At 38.9% G+C, this 17616-nt stretch overlaps 1 protein-coding gene across 1 annotated transcript in view; it reads right to left on the bottom strand.

The window, feature by feature from the left end:
• The window catches only part of CCDC146 (coiled-coil domain containing 146), a 142239-nt gene that overhangs the window by 123599 nt on the left and 1024 nt on the right, over positions 1-17616 (bottom strand). The window lies entirely within an intron of this gene.

Raw genomic sequence — 17616 nt, 5'->3', positions numbered from 1 at the left:
ATCAGTCCTTACAATGAATATTCAAGACTGATTTCCTTTAGGATTGACTGACTTGATCTCCTTGCCATCCAAGGGACTCTCAAGAGTCTCCTCCAGCACCATAGTTTGAAAGCATCAGTTCTTTGGCACTCAGCTTTCTTTATGGTTCAACTCTCATGTGCATACATGACTACTGGAAAAACCATAGCTTTGACTATATGGACCTTTGTCAGTAAAGTAATGTCTCTGCTTTTTAATATGCTGTCTAGGTTTGTCGTAGCTTTTCTTTCAAGGAACAAGTGTCTTTTAATTTCATGGCTTCAATGACCATCTGCAGTGATTTTGGAGCCCCCCAAAATAAAGTCTGCCACTGTTTGCATTGTTTCCCCATCTATTTGCCATGAAGTGATGGGATCAGATGCCATGATCTTCATTTTTTGAATGTTGAATTTTAAGCCAACTTTTTCAACTCCTGTTTCACTTTCATCAAGAGACTGTTTAGTTCCTCTTTGCTTTCTGCCATAAGTGTGGTGTCAGCTGTATATCTGAGGTTATTGCTATTTCTCCTGGCAACCTTGATTCTAGCTTGTGATTCATCCAGTCCAACATTTCACATGATGTACTCTGCATATAAGTTAAATAAGCAGGGTGACAATATACAGCCTTGACGTACTCCTTTTCCTATTTGGAACCAGTCTGTTATTCCATGTCCAGTTCTAACTGTTCCTTCTTGATCTGCATACAGATTTCTCAGGAGGCAGGTAAGGTGGTCTAGTATTCCCATCTATTTAAGAATTTTCCAGTTTGTTGTAATCCACACAGTCATAGATTTTAGTGTAGTCCATGAAGATAAAATAAACCTAAATAAAAAGCAGTTTTCTTAGAAAGGTAGGTAAGGCTTAAAAAGAAACTTGTATCCTAGAATTTAGATTTTAATCTGTATGTATTGGGAGCCATTACATTTTTTGCAGAGAAGTGTTATCTGAATTTGTAAAGATGTTGCTGGCAGTGAGAAGAATGGTCTGGAAAGGGTGTGAATTTGGAGGCAAGGAGACAATTTAGAGGCTTTGAGCCAGTCCCTGTGCTATGGGTAGCAGATGGATGCCATAGTGAGCAAAACCAGACAAGTCCCTGACCTCAGGGAGGTTCACAGACTGGTGAGCAAGATGGCAATTAATCACAGAATCACAGAGATAAATATAAAAATTATGAGTAACTGAAGGAGATGCTGTGAAAGCATGGATGCAGAAGCAGGGTTATGGGGCAACTACATGTTCCCAGTGAGTGCCATTCGCAGGGAAAGGTCTGCAGGGAAGCAACCCTGACTGGAAGGTGAGGTACTGAGAGCAGTACCAAGGCAGCACCATGCTACATTGTAGGAGTCCAGAGGAGAGAGGCTGTGGCTGTATGAAGGGAAAGGACACGTACTGAGCTTTGACACAGAAAAACAAAAGGCCGCTAAAGGAGGAAAGAAGAAAAGAAAAAGCTTTAGTCCCATTGCAGAAGAACACTCAACTCCTCTATTATTCACACTTCACCTCGGGGCTAAAAGACAGAGCCAAAATAGGAAGCTTCCCAGAGAATAATTAAGCAATACACATTGCAGGGCATGCCTTGTTTTGTAAGATACACCACTACTTCCTCTTCCCTAAAACTAAAGAGGTGATCATTTTGTCTTGATTTTGCACTGTTCAGGAAATTTGTCTTGACATTTACAAGAAACACATGCAAAAAACTGAAAACCCTGCACACCAGAGAATGGGCAGGATACACAAATGATATGACTCTGAAGGTAAAATGGCAATGCTTGTTTCAAAGTAGATGTAGCAGGAAACCACCGTATTGCCTTTTGATATCACTAGTCACTAACGGGCACACATTTTGCTTATCTTAGAATAGTGAGGTGTACTGTAAAGTCAAACTAGTATTTCTTTGCCCCACACAGAACCTGGGCATTATTTTTCATAATTTAGCATTTTTAATTGCCCTGGAAACATAATCACATGCTCCTTTCCCCATCACCCACTGCTATAAAAGGTTAGTTACATAAACATTTCTATAGTAATTCAGAGCTAGACCCCTTGGAGGACGGGAAAAGTCTGGGACACCTAATTTTTTGTTGTTTCAGTTTCCTATATTTATTAAAAAACATAAAAATGTCAAAACGGGGTTAAAAAACTGTGGTATATTGAAAGTTGTAGGGCAAGTGCCTCTCAATCCTGTCAGTGTATCTCTGTGATTACACGTGTATGCTCTTTTGAAGGTAACGTTAAAGTCTACACTGAAGGCTTTTCTTTCTGAGAGGCCTCTGGTCCACAGTGTGACAGGCTCAGAATACTGGGCAGCCAACGCAACACACAGCCTGCAGTCACCTCGGATCCAATTTACTCAACAATAACAACAAGATCATTATCAGATATTAAGACATTGGCAGTCTTAAATGCAACAGATACAATTATTGAACTTATTCATGTCTAGGTACTTTATTCTATGTACAATTATATAATATCCTTTAGTACCATGCAAAGACAAGATTATACTTGAAACTTTTTTTTATTAATAACGTATAGATACAGATTTCATGTCATGTTTTTAAGAAGAGGGAATAGAAAAGCTTTGTCATTCAAAGACCCAACAAATCAAACCACAGCTTCTTTCTGTTCCTAAAAAAAAAAAAAAATGAGACAGAAAAAGAGTCACTCAAAAAAGAATCTTGAAAAAAACCCCACAAAAAGCCATTCTTGTACAGAAAAAAATAAATAAAACCACTGCAGTCAGTAGCAGAGAAGGCAATGGCACCCCACTCCAGTATGCTTGCCTGGAAAATCCCATGGTCAGAGGAACCTGGTAGGCTGCAGTCCATGGGGCTGCTAAGAGTTGGACACGACTGAAGCGACTTCACAGCAGCAGCAGTCAGTAGATAAAATCTGGTTCATAATCAAAGTGTTAAACTAACAATGTTGCTTGGACATCCTTTAATTAAAAACATTTCATACACTTAAAACTCTTGAGAGGAAGCTCCAAGTGCATATCTAAACTTTAAAGTAAATGTTCACAGTATTAGAGAGTTGTCTTAAATGATAATATATGCATGTGTAATCAATGAGGAGGGCTTCCCAGATAGCTCAGTGGTAAAGAATCTGCCGGTCAATGCAGGAAACATGGGTTTGATATCTGGGTCTGGAAGATCCCCTGGAGAAGGAAATGGCAACTTACTCCAGGATTCTTGCCTGGGAAATCCCATGGACAGAGGAACCTGGCGAGCTACAGTCCATGGGGTTGCAAAAGTCGTACATGATTCAGTGTCTAAACAACCACCACAACCAGTGAGGAACTGTTAACTGCCCATGATCATAGAGAACCCAGGACTCTTACAGGATGAGCTCCCTTCTCTGGGATGGAAAGATGCTGAGAGAGCTCTAGCCCCACTCCCAACTCATTTCATAGTTCTATCACTTCCTCCTGAACACCGCCCCCCCAAACACGGATATAAGAAAAGCTATCCTTTCTTTAAAGCTTCCTGCTTTCTTCTTAGAAATCTGCACTGCTAAAAGGAGCTCTATGTTACTCATTTCTGAGTGGGTATAACATATTGGGTTGTGATGGTGAGTACCATCTATGTAGAAAAACTGTCATAGAAACAGTTCTTCTACATAGATGTGAAACTGACATGATTTTTGTCTCTAACATATCCTCCTGATTGCCCCCATTAGCATGCAGCTACTCTTGCCCAGTGGTCACTTACCTGTGCACCTAATTATAAGAACATTTATATAGTCCCTTACTATTTAAACGAAACTTTCCCTTTTACTTAATCCTTACAACAGCCATGTTCCATAAGAATAATTATCTTCATTTCATAGGTGAGGGAATTGAAGGTCAGAGAATATAAATGATGTGACTAAGATCAGACAGCAATAAACGACAGTATTTATTCAAACCCATGTTTACTGCTCTAAATCCCTTACCCTTTTGCATTTTGCTCTGTGGGACACTTGCCATGGTCCTAGCAAAGCTCTTGCCCCTAGGCCTCCAGTAGTGGAAAGCAGGGTCAAGAACACAGGCAGGCTGATGGAATTCAACTTCTGTAGCCACAAAGATGTAAGGCTAGGATGCCTTTGGGAAAGAGCAGGCCAGCAGAGTATAAATCAGAAACAAATTAATGCTTGTAGAACAGTGATTGTCAGTCCGAAAGGCCTTAAGACTGATCTGTGTAAAATCATGGGCTATAGAACCTGTTGTTATAGTTACAGAGCAAAGGAATGCCTTCACATATACGAAGTATGACAAGAAATGCTGGATCTTACATCTGCAATAATTTACAATCAATCTACAAGTCCGGTCAGGCTTCAGAAATTCAGAGTGCCTGAGAGGTCCTATTGATCTCCCTAATAGTTTCCAAATAATTTAGTATTAAGCAGAGACTGAGTATCAAAGCCTGTGGGAGGTATGAAATGCCCAAGTATTTCTGGGCATTTCTGACATCTTCTGCCATCTTCTGCCAGTCTCCCAGAAGGTCTGTTAAACAGAGATTCTTACACATGTGCATACAACCTAAAACTCTTCACATTGTAGGCCATTCCTCACTCTTGCTATGAAAATGTCCATGGTTTTCAAATTCTATTATCTTTGCTTGAATTAAAAAAACATGAGACCAGAAAGCACATTCATAACATTCCAACATTTGTCTGTCCTATCTAATCAGACCATTGCCTTGCATACCTCTTCCTTCATTTACACCTGTTCTCTTCCCCGTGTCACAGTCAGGAGAATCTGTGTGTCTGCATGGGTCTGTTTCCTTAGCAAAGGTGTTCATGAAATATGGGACTGTCACTGCCTCCGATCTGCCACAGCCCAGGTCTCTCCCTTCTTCTTCTCCTCTCTGTCCTCCCCCTTCTTCTGTTATTCCATCTAAGACTGGGATGAGTGTCTTTTACGTAGTCTACCAGGATGACAGCATGGGCTAATGGATCGACTACTTGGAAGTTCCTCAGTGTGGGCTTATCTCATTCCTCCCCTCCTCCTGTATAACCCTGGGCAAGACATTCAGCCTCTAAGTGGCTGTTTCCTTAACTGAAAGATGATTTAAGAGTTATTGCGAAGATAAAATGGGACAGTGTATGTAAAGTCTCTGCCCAGATTCAGCATATAGTCCTCAATAAATGGCAGCCTCCTCCCATCTCTGCCTGGTTCCTCTGCTTTCATATACAGTATACCTTGGATTATTTTTATAGGGAAAAAAATAAACAGAGGTCAGCCTGGGACTGGACCAAATTATTTCAGGAATCTATGGTCTGGAAAAGGCGACCTGGGTCCTCTTTAGCATGATTTTGTCCCAGAGCTCTCCTTAGGATTTGGTGTGAGAGTCCTGGTAAATCTAATCTTCAAATCCCACTGTGAGATGTTTAAATCTAAGATAAGAAAGACTGTGTAGGATATTGGGTACTGGAGAAGCAGAAAGGGAGCAACTAAAAATTTTAAAAGTCCTTAGAAAGAATATGTGTCAACTCTGAGTCATGGAAGAGCCAACTTTTTTTTTCCCTAGATTTTATTGGTATTTATTTTTGGCTGCACTGGGTCTTTGTTGCTGTATGTGGGCTTTCTCTAGTTGCAGAGAGCAGGGTCTGTTCTCTCGTTTGGGTGCACAAGCTTCTCATTGCAGCGGCTTCTTTTGTTGCAGAGCATGGGCTCTAGGTGCATGGGTTTTAGTACGCGTGGTGTATGGTGTATGGGCTCAGTAGTTGTGGCTTGCGGGGCTTAGTTGCTCTGTGGTATGTGGGATCTTCCTGGACCAGGAATCAAACCTGTGTACCTTGCAGTGGCAGGCAGATTCTTAACCACTAGACAACCATGGAAGCCCTGTGGGAAGAGCCAACTTTTCAGATAGTAAGTAAAGCAAGCAAGTTCCTTCTCCCATATTTAGAAATTTCACAGATTTCTATTTTCATTGCATGAGTATTTCCTGTTCACAGGTTTCCTCTGGTCCAAGGCAGATCTCTACTGTTGTCTTCCTCTCCCCAGGCAGCATCCCTTACTCAATTTCTTTCCTTCCTCTAAAAGCAAAGGTTTTTACATTGTTTATTATAGGGTTAGAAAAGCTGCTACTGCTGCTGCTGCTGCTAAGTCACTTCAGTTGTGTCCGACTCTGTGCGACCCCATAGATGGCCTCCCACCAGGCTCCTCTGTCCCTGGGATTCTCCAAGCAAGAACACTGGAGTGGGTTGCCATTTCCTTCTCCAATGCATGAAAGTGAAAAGTGAAAGTGAAGTCACTCAGTTGTGTCCGACTCTTAGCGACCTCATGGACTGCAGCCTACCAGGCTCCTCCGTCCATGGGATTTCCCAGGCAAGAGTACTGGAAAAGCAGAGACATTAATTGCCAACAAAGGTCTGTCTAGTCAAAGCTATGGTTTTTCAAGTTGTCATGTATGGATGTGAGAGTTGGACCATAAAGAAAGCTGAGTGCCAAAGAATTGATGCTTTCGAATTATGATGCTAGAGAAGACTCTTGAGAGTTCTTTGGACTGCAAGATCAAACCAGTCCATCCTAAAAGAAATCAGTTCTGAATATTCATTGGGAGGACTGATGCTGAAGACGAAGCTCCAATACTTTGGCCATCTGATGGGAAGAGCCAACTCATTAGAAAAGACCCTGATGCTGGGAAAGATTGAAGGCAGGAGGACTAGGGGACAACAGAGAATGAGATGGTTGGATGGCAACACCGACTCGATGGACATAAGACTGAGCAAGCTCCAGGAGTTGATGATGGACAGGGAAACCTGGAGCGCTGCAGTCCATGGGGTCGCAAAGAGTTGGACACAACTGAGCGACTGAACTGAACTGAACTGATAGGGTTAGAAGAATATTTAGCAAGATAATCTTCCTATTGTACGTTGGAAGAAGAAATTAAAAATAAAATAAATCAAAACACCTTCTGAGCTGGGGAACAAGGAGAGGTGGTGAGGAATCAAGCTGGCATGGTCCCCTGAGGCACTGTGTCCACTCATGATCAAGCTCAAGAAATGAGACAGTGAAACTTGGACTTTGCAGGACATCAGAGGGATAATGTGCCTCTCTTGCCAAATAGGACTTGGGGAAAGTGGCAAGTTTCCAGAGCCATCATCAGTCCTACCCTTTCATGTGATAAAGCAGAGAGGGTTGAAGAGATTTTAGAGTGGAGTGGGAGAGGTGTTGAGGGTGACCGGGAGTGCTGCACCCCAAGAGCCCTTGCTGTTATGATAAGACGTTACTTCAGAAAGTTCTGTGGATCATACATTTGAGCATCAAATGGGGATGTAGGATTCTCAGAAGATGCCAGCATGGAGGCCCACATAGGGGACCCAGGTGGATACACATCTCAGGAGGAATCAGAATGGTCAGACACCACTAACTAGACAGCCACCCTGAACTATAATGCTACCTAACAACTCTGAACTTGGGTCTCATACTCAGGAGTAGGAGAGGAATGGGGAAACATGAATTCAGTAAATTTAAAAAAATCAGCTTTATTGAGGTATATAATTTATGTTAAACAAAACTCATTGTAAGTATACATTTGATGAGTTTTTACAAATATGGACAGGGTGTGATCACTGCCATGTACATTCCCATTGCTCTAAAAATTTCCTTTGTGCCCCTTTACAGTCAGTGCTCCTTCCCTTTCTGTCCCCTCCATCTCAGGCACCTGGAAACCACTAGTAGTTTTGCCTTTTCTAGAATTTCATGTATGTAGAATCATACATGTTTCTGGCTTCTGCTGCTGCTGCTGCTGAGTCACGTCAGTCATGTCCAACTCTGTGCGACCCCATAGATGGCAGCCCACCAGGCTCCCCCGTCCCTGGGATTCTCCAGGCAAGAACACTGGAGTGGGTTGCCATTTCCTTCTCCAATGCATGAAAGTGAAAAGTGAAAGTGAAGTCACCCAGTTGTGTCCTACTCTTAGTGACCCCATGGACTGCAGCCTACCAGGCTCCTCTGTCCATGGGATTTTCCAGGCAAGAATACTGGAGTGGGTTGCCATTGCCTTCTCTGTTTCTGGCTTCTATCATTTAGCATAAGGTTTTTGAAGCTCATATACATTGTTATGGATATCAATATTTCATTTCTTTTATTGCTTAATGATACTCCATTGTATAAATACACCATGATTTATTTGCCATTCTCCATTTGGTAGATGTTTATTTCTCTTTCCTGGCTATTATGAATACAGTTGCTACGAATATTTAAGTACAAGTCTTCATGTGAATGTATATTTTGGGTAAACACCTAGGAATGGAATTTCTGGGTCAAATGGTAAATTATGTTTGATTCTGTAAGAAACAGTCAAATGGTTTTCCAAGATGGCTGTCCCATTTTATACTCCTACGAGCAATGTATGAGGGTTCCCACTGCTCTACATCCTTGTCAATACCTGGTATTGTCAGTATTTTTAGTTTTAGCCATTTTGGTAGGTTTGAATAGTATCTAATAATTTTGTGGTTCAATTTGCATTTCCATAATGACTAATTATTTTGAGCATTTTTTTGTGGGCTTAGTTGCCATTTATATATCTTCTTAGTTTACACGTATGTTCAATTTTTTGTTTGCTCATTTAAAATAGTTTTTCATATCATTGTAACAATTATTTGCATATTCTGGATACAGTCCTTTTTTAATTTTATTTTTAATTGGAGATTGGATACAAGTTGCTTATTAATGTTTTATAAATATTTTCTCTCAATCTTTCCTAGTCTCTTCATTCTGAAAAGCAAAACTTCTGAGTTTTGAGGAAATCCAATTTATAATTTTTCCTTTTTTAACTCATGCTTTTTGTATCTTAAGAAATCTTTGCCAAACTTGAGGTCACAAGATTTTCCCTATGTTTACTTCTAGAACTTTTATAGTTTAGCTCTTCTATTTGCAATTTTTAACTATTTCAAATTTTTGTGTATGCTGTGATGTAAAGGTTAATGTTCTTTTGGAGGAGGGATGGAGAGGCATATGGGTATTTAAAGTTTCAGCACATTTGTTGGGAAAAGTCTCCTCCTCCCATTGTTGTATTATAATTATAGTAGCACCTTCCTCAAAAATTAACTAACCAGATATTTTTAGGTCTATTTCTATAGTCTCTATTCTGTCCCATTGATTTAAATGTCTCTCCTTACAGTCATACAACATTGTGTTGATTATTGCAGTTTTAAAATAAGTCTTAAAATTAAGTAGGATAAGTCCTCAAACTTAGCTCTTTTTTCAAAATTGTTTTGGCTATACTTGGCATTTTACATTTCCATTTCCATTTCCAGTTAGAAGTAACTTGTCAATTTCTATTTTTTAAATAGAATTTAAAATAGAAGCCAGCTAAAATCTTTGACTGAACAATGAATCAATAATTAGTGTGAGTGATATGCCACCTTGAGTCTTATTTTCCTTGAATATGGTAATTCACTCCACTTAGATCTTCATTTTCTCTCAGCAGTGCTTCATGGTTTTCAGAAGATCGGTCTTGTATATATTTCATTAAATTTATCCCTAAGTATTTCACATTTTGTATTTTATTGTAAATGGCACTGTCTTTAAATTTCAATTTCCAAATGCCATTTTTGGCCCTTAGAATTGATCTTTTTATTGACCTTGTTTCTTGTAAACTTGTAAATTAATTCAGTTAGCTTTGTATAATAGTCCTTAGAATTTTCTACTAAGATGATCATGTCTGCATATAGACAGTTTTACTTCTTTCTGTCCAATGTAGATGGCTTTCATTTCCTTTTATTGCCTTATTATAACATTTAGGGCCTCCAGAACAATCAAGTGGTGAGAGTGCCCAGCTGTGCCTTGTTTGAGATCTTGAAAAATCATCCAGTCTTTTATGGTGAAGTATGGCACTGAGTCGGAGAAGACAATGGCACCCCACTCCAGTGTTCTTGCCTGGAAAATCCCATGGACGGAGGAGCCTGGTGGGCTGCAGTCCATGGGGTCACACAGAGTCGGACACGGTTGAAGCGACTTAGCAGCAGCAGCAGCAGCAGCATGGCACTGAGTGTGTGTTTGTCATGAATGCCTATATTAGGTGGAGGAGATTCCTTCGCTTCCAAGTTTGTGGAGGGTTTTTAATCAGGACTAGGTATTGAATTTTGCTAAATGTTTGGTTTTTTTTTAATCCGTTAAGATGACCATATTTTCCAACATGATGCTGGAACAACTGATCTTTAACATCCTCATGTAAAAAAATGTTCCTCACCTCATACTCTAACTAATTTATAAAAACTAACTTGAAATGAAGCATAGGCCTAATTGTAAATCCTAAAAGTAAAAAAACTTCCAAAAGAAAATGTAGAGGAGAATCTTTGCAACCTTGGATTTGGAGAAAGTTTTGGGGTTTTTGTTGTATATTTTTTTGTTTTTAGATGGGTGAGTTTTACTTTGTGTGAATTATACCTCAAAAAACTTGACTTTTGGAGAAGGCGATGGCACCCCACTCCAGTACTCTTGCCTGGAAAATCCCATGGACAGAGGAGCCTGGTAGGCTGCAGTCCATGGGGTCACTAAGAGTCGGGCACGACTGAGCGACTTCACTTTCACTTTTTACTTTCATGCATTGGAGAAGGAAATGGCAACCCACCACAGTGTTCTTGCCTGGAGAATCCCAGGGACGGGGGAGCCTGGTGGGCTGCTGTCTATGGGGTCTCACAGAGTCGGACACAACTGAAGCGACTTAGCAGCAGCAGCAGCAAACTTGACTTTAAAACAAACCAAAGCAAACAAAAAGATCTAAACATACACAGAATACTGAAATGTAAACTATTACAACAAAGGGAAAAAATTTTAAAATAACCAAAAATAAAAAATAGATTCTCCACAAAGGAAGTAAATTAGACAAATAGAAGACTTCTCATTAGCAAAAACTGTATTTCTTCAGAGATACTGAGAGACAATGCTTGTGTGCATGTCACTGAGTCGTGTCTGGCTCTTTCTGACCCCATGGACTGTAGCCCACCAGCCTCCTCTGTCCATGGAATTTTCCAGGCAAGAATACTGGAGTGGATTGTCATTTCCTACTCCACTCCAGGGAATCTTTCCGACTCAGGGATAGAACCTGTGTCTGCATCTCCTACATTGGCAGGCAGATTCTTTACCACTGAAGCCACCTGGCAAGCCCACTGAGAGACAGTATATGTCAACTAAGTTATTACTTAAGAGTGAGGTTGAAATAAAAACACTTCATAGTCTGAAGAAATTACTCAAAGACTCTCAAACAAAAATAAATCTAGAAGGAAAGAGATGAGCAAATAAATTGGTAAACTTTGCTAAATTTAAGTAAGCTTTAAATATAAACAGCAATAATAATAACTAGTTGCTTGGCTTCAAAAACAAGGTGGAACTAAAAAGCACAAGACAATAAATGACATGAGAGATAGAAGGGAACAGACTTATGTTAGAGAATTCTATTATTTGAGATGAAGATAGAGATATTGATCGATTAGACATTTGTTAAGTCGAGTATGTGAAAAAGTTAAGGATAATGATTAGAAGAAAATAGCCTTTCAAATTACTATAGAGGCAAAGGATGAACAAAGAAAAACATTTAAACTAAAGACATGAATGAAGAACAGCAGGAACAGCAAGAACAACAAAAAAGGCACAAAAAGGCAAGGTTAATAGAAAACACAAAATAAGATGGTATGAATAAGTATAAATGTAAAAGTAATTACAAAAAAGAAGGTAGATTCAATTTACATGTTAATACAGGTTCTTGAATTAGATTTAAAATATCTGTCTATATTCTGTTTATAAGAAACAAGTCCCAAATATAATGTCACAGGTTTGAAATAAAAGGATGAAAATATTATTATTAGATTAAAATATGTATCGAGATAGAAAGCAGCACTAGAGATAATGAGGGATATTATTTAATGACAACAGTTTTATCGAGAAGTAGTATTAATCCTGACCCTGTACACAACTAACAGTATTGCCTCAAAATATGTAAAATGTAAATGAAATTTCTACTCAAAAGTATATGTTAATGGTACTGCAATGTGAATGGTTGCAACAGTATTGCTGCTTTGTAGAAGTGCAGTGAAGAGTTAGCACATACAAGAACTCTAGCCTAAAGTGAGCTTTTAAAGTTTTTCTAAGTTAACTTTCTGTTTGCAGTAAATATTATCTTAGACACACACACACACACACACACACACACACATATTGCTTTAATGTATACCCTGAGAATCTTCTTCAGATATTTGTAAACTAGATGATTTCTCAAAGTGTTTAATGTGAGAGAAATTTGACTACATTAACTAAGAAGCTTTTTCTGGTACATCATCTGCATGAAAACAAATAACATGGGATTTCAAATGGGATTACCTACATATTCATTAACTACTTCTTAGTATTATAGTTATTACTCTAGATAATAATAAACTCTATTATTGAGTTTATTAAGATTTTGTAAGAAGAACAGAAGTTATAAGATATATTTATTTCAAAAGTTTATAATTAAGTTAGCAAATTCCTAGGGCACCCCTCACTTAAAGTGAATTCCAGAATCCTTTCTGTAGGTTACATTTTTTTTTTTTTTCTGAAAAGTCTCCAATGCCCTCTGCTGTTCATTTATTGAATTTTTTGTTGAAGTATCAGATGGTAAAGGGAGAAGGAAATGGCAACCCATTCCAGTATTCTTGACTGGAGAATCCCGTGGACAGGGGAGCCTGGTGGGCTGCTGTCCATAGGGTTGCACAGAGTCGGACATGACTGAAGTGACTTAGCATGCATGCATGCATGCATGCATAGGAGAAGGAAATGGCAACCCACTCCAGTATTCTTGCCTGAAGAATCCCAGGGACAGAGGAGCCTGGTGGCCTGCCATCTATGGGGTCGCACAGAGTTGGACAAGACTGAAGCAACTTAGCAGCAGCAGCAGCAGCAGATGGTAAAGAATCTGCCTGCAATGCAGGAGACTTGGGTTTGATCCCTGGGTCAGGAAGATCCCCTGGAGAAGGGAATGGCTACTCCAGCATTCTTGCCTGGAGATTTCCATAGACAGAGGAGCCTGGAGAGCTACCGTTCACAGGGTTGCAAAGAGTCAGACATGACTGAGCGACTAATGCTTATAGCTGATAATGTGTAAATTACTGCTGTACAGCAAAGTGGTTCAGTTATACATGTATATATATCCATTATTGATATATATATTCTTTTCCATTATGATTTATCATAGGATCCTGAATACAGTTCTCTGTGTTTTACAGTAGGATCTTGTTATTTATCCATTCTTATATAAAAGCTTACATCTGCTAACCCCAAGCTCCCACTCCATCCCTCCTCCTTGGCAACTACCAGTCTGTTCTCTATGTCTGTGATTCTGTTTCTGTTTCATAGTTTCATTTGTGTCATATTTTAGATTCCACATATAAGGGAAATCGTATTTGTCTTTCTGTATTTGACTTACTTCACTTAGTATGATAATTTCTAGCTACATTAATGTTGCTGCAAATGCCATTTTTTCATTCTTTTTTTACGGCTGAGTAGTGTTCCTCTGTTTATATGTGCCACATCTTCTTTATCCATTAAATCTGTTGATAGACATTTAGGGTTGTTTCCATGTTCTGGCTATCATGAATAGTGCTGCTATGAACATAGGGGTGAATGTATCTTTTTGAATTATAGTTTCGTCTGAATATATGTCCAGGAGTGGGATTGCTGGATCATATGGATAATTCTTTTCTGAGGAACTTCCATAATGTTTTCCACAGGGGCTACACCAATGTACAATCCCACTATCAGTATAGGAGGGTTCCTTTTTCTCCACATCCTCTCGAGCATTTGTTATAATGACCATTCTGACTCGTATGAGGTGGTACCTCATTGTAGTTTTGATTTGCATTTCTCTAATTATTAGTGATGAGCATCTTCTCATGTGCCTATTGGCCATCTATCTGTATTTCTTCTTTGGAGAAATTTCTATTTAGGTCTTCTGCCCAGTTTTGGATTGCATTGTTTATTTTTTGTTGTTGAGTTGTACGAGCTGCTTGTATATTTTGGAAACTAAGCCCCTTGTTTGTTGCATTGTTTGCAAATATTTGGGAAACTAAGCCCTTATTGGTCACATTGTTTACAAATATTTTCTCCTAGCCTGTAGGTTTTCTTTTTGCTTTTGTGACAGCCTGCTGTGGCTGTCCACACATGATTTTTGTGACTGATATCACTCAGAGTATCTTATAAGATGGAAGACAGGTGCTGATTTCATGCAAGTATCATCTGTCATTCATAGGGTGTAAGAGTTGTAGAGCTCTGCAACTAATAAAACCTAACTGGCATTTTTAAAATGCTGTAATGAAATTACTTATAATAATACTTATCCTTGTATGTGACCTTACAATTGTGAGTTATTGGATCTTCAAGCACAAATCTTTTAAGTTTCTTATTTCTGTAGTATGACGCAAGTAAATTTCCCTTTTTTAAAACTTGAGAGAGATCCCTTTCTGAATAGATTCAGTCCACAGAACTTAATGTGAGGACCATTTCCTATCATCCACAAAAAGCCTTGAATCTTCACAACTTTGCAGCCTGAGAGCCTTGGGGGCTGATGATGGGTTAACTCCGGGAAGGACTCTGTAAATCACAGCAGCTGGCCCCTGTGAAGGGGATGGAAGACACAGGGAAGGGATCTCCTGAGCGTGATCAGGACCTGGTGTACTTCAGCCAAATGGAAAGTTTAAAGAGCCCTAGGCGGACCAGGACTCCCAGCTGCAGAGGCCCCACCCTCCCTGCCCCCACACTTGAAAAGACTCGGCCACTCAATGAGAGACTGTCATTCACTTTCCAGAATGTATTGTCCAGTATGGAATGAATTTGTTCCATTAGGCTGTCTGGAGTATGTTAAGTCTTCATCACAGGACGAGGTGTCAAAAATTAATCACTAGGCTAGCTTATGAAACAGCTGCTTAAACCATGGCTTTAACTATCAGAATAGTAAAATATAAAATATCTCAGACAAAATTTCATCATGCTATATTAAATTGTACACTTATTGAATATTAATTATTAAGTAAAATATTCATGGGCATTTAGATGGTAAGAAATCCTCTACCTATTATTTGAGTCAGTCTTAGGAAACAATACATGCTAAGAAATGCATCTAAATTTTTTTTATTATAAATATAATATATATTCATTATTGAAGACACACACAAAAAAAGATAAAGTAATTTGTCTTACTTACCATTGTTATCAAGCTGTGTTTCTCTATAATTGTTTAACATATATTTTAAATATATAGTTTTATGTTAAAATTCCTGTTATTTTTATTATAGAGCTGAGATCATACACTGTACATACAATTTGATATTTTACTCATGTCACTTAACATTATTGTGAGATAACAGAACAATATATATCCATTGGTCTCAGCCCTTGGCTCCCAACAAAGGGCTCCTGAACTCTTGTAATTTCCTGGGTGATAGGAGTGTCTTTTGTTTATTTATTTAGTTTTTCATTTTTTTCCCCATTCTTTTCTTTTTTTTTAATTTAATTTTATTTTTTAACTTTACAATATTGTATTGGTTTTGCCATATATTGAAATGAATCCGCCACAGGTATACATGTGTTCCCCATCCTGAACCCTCCTCCCTCCTCCCTCCCCATACCATCCCTCTGGGTCGTCCCAGTGCACCAGCCCCAAGCATCCAGTATCGTGCATCGAACCTGGACTGGCGACTCGTTTCATATATGATATTATACATATTTCAATGCCATTCTCCCAAATCATAGGAGTGTCTTTTATTTTAATGAAAGTGCCTTTGGGTAGACTCCTGGATGAGGTCTGGTCACCAGAAAAAACAAGACATGATTTGAAGCTTGGAATCTACAGCTCTGCCCCCAAGTTTCTTGAGAAGGAAGGACTGAAAATGGAGTTGATAAGCCTACATAATGCAGCTTCCATAAAAATCAGACTGTATGCAGTTTGGAGAGCTTCCAGATTGGTAAACACATCCGCACCAGGAGAGGAACACATCCTGACTCCAGGGTGATAGAGGCTCCTGCAGTCCAGACCCTCCCAGGCCTCATGCTCTGTTTCTTCATCTGACTATTCATCTGTATCCTTTACTAATCCTTTAGTAAAATGGTAAATTCAAGTATTTTCCCAATTTCTGTGAGCCACGCTAGCAAATTAATTGAATCTAAGGAGGGGCTTGTGGGAATCTCCAATTTCTAGCCAAATGGGATAGAAGTTGTGGGTAACCTGAGGACCTCCTACTTGTGATCGGCATCTGAGGTGGGTGGGAGCAGTTTTGTGGAATTGAACCCCTAACCTATGGGATCTAACCTTAGTGTCAGAATTGAGTTGAACTGTAGGACATCCAGCTGGTGTCACAGAAATTGCTTTTTGTTGAGGGGAAAACCTCTAAACATTGGATGACTGGAAGTGTCAAAGGGAAGTTTTATGTGAGTGTGGTAGTTGTGGGTGTAGTTCTTCCATACAAAGAAGGAGAATTATAGGTTTTTCTTTATGTTGTAGAAGATTTCACATATAATTGAACAGTCTTCAAAATATAATTTTTAAGTTATTGCATAATATTTCAGATGTTCACAAATTATGTAACACCCTCCTATTTTTGGACATTTAGGTTGCTTCAGTTCTTTATTATCATAAGTAATCCTGTAAAAAAATTCCTTGAATGTAAGTTTTTGTGAATATCCCTAATTTTATGTTTACATTAAGTTCCAAAAAGTACAATTTCTAGGTTGTGGATACACACATTTTGAAGGTGCTTTATGCATATTGCTAAACTGAACTCTGAAGGTTTTAAGAACATACTCCTACCAGCACTGCATGTTCATGACTGCAGGAATGGCTTTTAAAAAACTGACTGTGCAAAAATATTTTACAAGTAAACTCTAAATATGGAGGGAAGTTATATACGACTTTCTATTCATTTCGTAAATAATTTTTTTTCTCCAAAGGTGTCAGGAAGATAGAAGGACCTTTTAGTAGAGTGGTGAGAGGGTCAGACCTTCTAATTGTTTCTTAATCTTTCAAAACTTGTTTCTTCATCAATAATGTAAGCATAATAATACTTGCCCTGCTAAACACAGAGTATTTTGTGAGGATACCATGACATGATACATGTGAACATGCTCTGAAAACAACAATCTCATAAAGGTGGAAGGTGTACTTTTACTGGTTATTATTGATATGTGGACAAACTTGCTACATGACATCAGACTTATAAAAGTATCACTAACTTTTTAATATCTTATGTTAACCTTAACGTACATAATCTCCATCTTAAAGCTCAGATGATCCAAAAAGTAACGGTTTTGGTCAGTTTTATTTCATTTATTTGAAATAGTAAATATGGATGTGAGAGTTGGACTGTGAAGAAAGCCAAGCACCGAAGAATTGATGCTTTTGGACTGTGGTGTTGGAGAAGACTCTTGAGAGTCCCTTGGACTGCAAGGAGGTCCAACCAGTCCATCCTAAAGGAGATCAGTCCTGGGTATTCATTGGAAGGAGTGATGTTGAAGCTGAAGCTACAATATTTTGGCCACCTAATGCAAAGAACTGACTCATTTGAAAAGACCCTGACGCTGGAAAAGATAGAAGGCAGGAGGGGAAGGGGATGACAGAGGATGAGATGGTTGGATGGCATCACCGAC

Source organism: Bos indicus x Bos taurus, chromosome 4 (assembly GCF_003369695.1).
Source record: "Bos indicus x Bos taurus breed Angus x Brahman F1 hybrid chromosome 4, Bos_hybrid_MaternalHap_v2.0, whole genome shotgun sequence".
Lineage (NCBI taxonomy): Eukaryota > Metazoa > Chordata > Mammalia > Artiodactyla > Bovidae > Bos > Bos indicus x Bos taurus.
Note: the sequence above shows the minus strand (reverse complement) of the source record. Positions and strands in the feature narration are given on the sequence as shown.